This window comes from Schistocerca cancellata, chromosome 2 (genome assembly GCF_023864275.1).
Source record: "Schistocerca cancellata isolate TAMUIC-IGC-003103 chromosome 2, iqSchCanc2.1, whole genome shotgun sequence".
Taxonomy (NCBI): Eukaryota; Metazoa; Arthropoda; class Insecta; order Orthoptera; family Acrididae; genus Schistocerca; species Schistocerca cancellata.
Window position 1 is genome coordinate 177,566,449 of NC_064627.1, and position 4,550 is coordinate 177,570,998.

At 46.4% G+C, this 4,550-nt stretch overlaps 1 pseudogene; it reads right to left on the bottom strand.

The window, feature by feature from the left end:
- Positions 1–3,160: 3,160 nt before the first annotated feature.
- On the bottom strand, positions 3,161–3,278 carry LOC126164205 (5S ribosomal RNA; annotated as a pseudogene).
- Positions 3,279–4,550: the final 1,272 nt, after the last annotated feature.

Genomic DNA, 4,550 nt, shown 5'->3' on the forward strand with positions numbered 1-4,550 from the left:
GGGGCAGGTGGAGAAATCGGCCGTGGCAGAGCACGCACTGAATGAGACCGACCACGTAATAAAATTCGCCGACACGTAAGTTCTGGCTGTAGAGAAGCACTATCACACGCACTTGTTCAGAGACGATGTAGAGATACAAAAACACGCGAACAGTTTGAACAAGAAAGAGGAAAGCCTTACGGTAAACGGATCCTGGCTTCCCGTACTGCAGCGAACGACCGTCGCAGGTAGCAAGAGGAGAACCGCACCGGAAATGACCGCGGAGAAGCCCTCGGACGTTGGCGCGCCAGGTACATATAGTCTGCGGCCGCTAGCTCGGCTCCAGTTCACCATCGGCAATGGAGGCTAAAGCTTTGACAATGCCAGCCACTCGTTCTGGCGAAACGTCAGAAAAATCATTAGATGAACGTCGGCCGAAGAACCCGAGACAGAAGCCAATAGGCAGTTTGTCCAGTAGAAGATGTTCATACATTCTTTTCGTAAGTTTTAACCTAAACTAAATTGTGTAAACGGTTAATGGTCATGTTTGAAAAAAAAGATATAAGGACTGGTAACTCGGTATTATAGCCTTGCGAAATAGCGATAATAAAAAGATCTTTAAAAATAATTTGGTTTTGTAACTGTAACACAATCAAATTCTTTTGTTTTTACCCATTAGAAAATATCATTTTACCCGTCACGGGTAATTACACCTACATCTACAGCTACGTGATTACTGTGCTATTCAGAATAAAGTGCCTGGCAGAGGGTTCAACGAATCACCTTCAAGCTGTCTCTCTACCGTTCCACTCTTGAACGGCACGCGGGAAAAACGAGCACTCAAATTTTTCTGTGCGAGCCCTGATTTCTCTTATTTTATTGTGATGATCATTTCTCCCTATGTAGGTGGGTGGCAACAGAATGTTTTCGCAATCGGAGGAGAAAACTGGTGATTGAAATTTCATGAGAAGATCCCGTCGCAACGAAAAAAGCCTTTGTTTTAATGACTGCCACTCCACGTATCATGTCTGCGGCACTATCTCCCCTATTTCGCGATAATATAAAACGAGCTGCCCTTCTTTGTACTTTTTCGATGTCATCCGTCAGTCCCATCTGGTGCGGATCCCAAACCACACTGCAATACTCCAGAATAGGGCGGACAAGCGTGGTGTAAACAGTCTCTTTAGAAGACCTGTTGCACCTTCTAAGTGTTCTGCCAATGAATCGCAGTCTTTGGTTTGCTCTACCCACAAATTATCTATGTGATAGTTCCAATTTAGGTTATTTGTAATCCCTAAATAGTTAGTTGAGTTTACAGCCTTCAGATTTGTGTGACTTACCGCGAAATCGAAATTTAGCTGATTTCTTTTAGTACTCATGTGAATAACTTCACACTTTTCTTTATTCAGGGTCAATTGCCACTTTTCGCACCATACAGGTATCTTATCTAAATCATTTATAAGTCGCTTTGATCATCTGATGACTTTACAAGACGGTAAATTACAGCATTATCTACAAACAATCCTAGTTTGGGAACCACAGCACTATAGCTTACTCCAATCTTTCTGACAATTTCTCATACCTTGGATCGTCTCCATAGTTTTGGAACCACTGCACTATAGCTTACTCCAATCTTTCCGACAATTTCGCATACCTTGGATCGTCTCCATAGTCGAGCACTTTTTCCAGGTCGATAAATTCTATGAACGTATCTGGGTTTTTCTTAAGTCTTACTTGCGTTGTAAATATCGACACCAGCCGGCCGGGGTGGCCGAGCGGTTCTAGGCGCTATAGTCTGGAACCGCGCGACCGCTACGGTCGCAGGTTCGAATCCTGCCTCGGGCATGGATGTGTGTGATGTCCTTAGGTTAGTTAGGTTTAGGTAGTTCTAAGTTCTAGGGGACTGATGACCTCAGAAGTTGAGTCCCATAGTGCTCAGAGCCATTTGAACCATATCAACACCAGACTATCTCACTGGCGCACTTAAATTTCCGAAAACCAAACTAATCGTCATCTAACAGATCCTTCAGTTTCCTTTTCCATTCTTCTGAACCCCTTACGCTAAATTAATAGTCTACACTGTTACCGAGAGACACAGAGTGCGCGTATTGGCAGTGAGTGTTGGGCGAGCAATGGTGTGAGACGGCGGTCGCTCTTAGGGACTGCGCGGGCGTCGTGGGTGGATGCGGTGGGAATGAACTGCCGTGTCGGCGAACTGGCGCGTCGCCAGACAGGAGCTAGAGGACCCTGTCCCGCCACCCACGTGACACGTGAGTCAGCTCGCCGTTGCAGGCGGGTGGGTGGCGGCCGTGATTCAGTGACACGAGCTGGCCTCCTCCTCCTTCCTCTTCGGCGAGGAATCGGCCCCTGTAGAACGCAGGCACCGAGTACCGCCAAGAAGTGTTCAAGGGGATAGTCCTCTTTGAAATTTCATAAAATCGATTTTTTATCTTCAAACTCCGTTATCAACTTACAAGGCGAATTGTGAAAAAGTGTCTCCGAAAACCATTTACACTCCGTCATCAGGCGACAAGTGGCCCATCGGGACCGTCCGACCGCCGTGTCATCCTGAGGTCAGGATGCGGATAGGAGGGGCGTGTAGTCAACACACCGCTCTCCCGGTCGTTACTGCTATATAGCTAGAGAAGGAGGCCGAAATGCACGCTATAATCTAACGCAGACTGGCGTGAGGTCTGGAACAGGATACGTAATGAATGCTATAACGAAAAGTACGTAGCTGCTGGAATACTTAACTTTAATCCATCATTTGTATACAGCATTCTTGATGATGCAAGTGAGACTCTCTATAGAAATGGTTAATGGCGCCTTGCTAGGTCGTAGCCTTGGACTTAGCTGAAGGCTATTCTAACTATCTCTCGGCTAATGAGAGAAAGGCTTCGTCAGTGTAGTCGCTAGCAAAGTCGTCGTACAACTGGGGCCGAGTGCTAGTAAGTCTCTCAAGACCTGCCGTGTGGTGGCGCTCGGTCTGCAATTACTGACAGTGGCGACACGCAGGTCCGACATGTACTAATGGACCGCGGCAGATTTAAAGCTACCACCTAGCAAGTGTGGTGTCTGGCGGTGACACCACAGTTACGATGGTTTTCTGTGACCGGAGAAGCTGCTATTCGGTCGAATAGCTCCTCAATTGGCATCACGAGGCTGAGTGCACCCCGAAAAATGGCAACAGCACATGGCAGCCCGGATGGTCACCCATCCAGGTGCCCGCCACGCCCTACAGCGCTTAACTTCGGTGATCTGACGCGAACCGGTGTATCCACAGCGGCAAGGCCGTTGCCAATGAAACCATTTACAGCAGGAAAAAATAGTCGAAATCGGGGCCAATGTGGCAGCATGTAATTTCAAAGACGGTCAAAGATGCATTATGGAAATTATGAACGTGCTCAAACTTGAGATCGGGGTAGCTTGTTACAACTTCTGCACAAATGCAGATGAAAAGTGTATCGAGTGAGTAGAACAGCGAATGACAGAATCTGCCAAAGGGGCCCGCAGGATCACCATCTCCAAAGTGGAGGAGGCCCTCCTTTTGAATGTGGTAAGATCACTGTATGGTCCAGGCATCTCTGACTAGAAATTGAATTGAAGAGTTCCTAAATAACAGAGCGCAGCATGTCGTTCTCAATGGAGAGAAGTCTTCCGAAGTAAGAGTGATTTCAGGTGTGCCGCAGGGGAGTGTCGTAGGACCGTTGTTATTCACAATACATATAAATGACCTTGTGGATAACATTGGAAGTTCACTGAGGCTTTTTGCGGATGATGCTGAGTGTAGTATATGGAGAGGTTGTAACGATGGAAAATTGTACTGAAATGCAGGAAGATCTGCAACGAACGCATGGTGCAGGGAATGGCAATTGAATCTCAATGTAGACAAGTGTAATGTGCTGCGAATACACAGAAAGAAAGATCCCTTATCATTTAGCTACAATATAGCAGGTCAGCAACTGGAAGCACTTAATTCCATAAATTATCTGGAAGTAGGCATTAAGAGTGACTTAAAATGGAATGACCGTATAAAATTAATCGTCAGTAAAGCAGATGCCAGACTGAGATTCATTGGAAGAATCCTAAGGAAATGCAGTCCTGAAACAAAGGAAGTAGGCTACAGTACATTTGTTCGCCCACTGCTTGAATACTGCTCACCGGTGTGGGATCCGTACCAGATAGGGTTCATAGAAGAGATAGAGAAGATCCAACGGAGAGCAGCGCGATTCGTTGTAGGATCATTTAGTAATCCTGAAAGCGTTACGGAGATGATAGATAAACTCCAGTGGAAGACTCTGCAACAGAGACACTCAGTAGTTCTGTATGGGCTTTTGTTGAAGTTTCGAGAACATACCTCCACCGAGGAGTCAAGCAGTATATTGCTCCCTCCTATGTATAACTCACGAAGAGACCATGAGGATGAAATCAGAGAGATTAGAGCCCACACAGAGGCATACCGACAATCTTTCTTTCCACGAACAATACGATACTGGAATAGAAGGGAGAACCGATAGAGGTACTCAAGGTACCCTCCGCCACACACCGTCAACTGGCTTGCGGAGTATGGA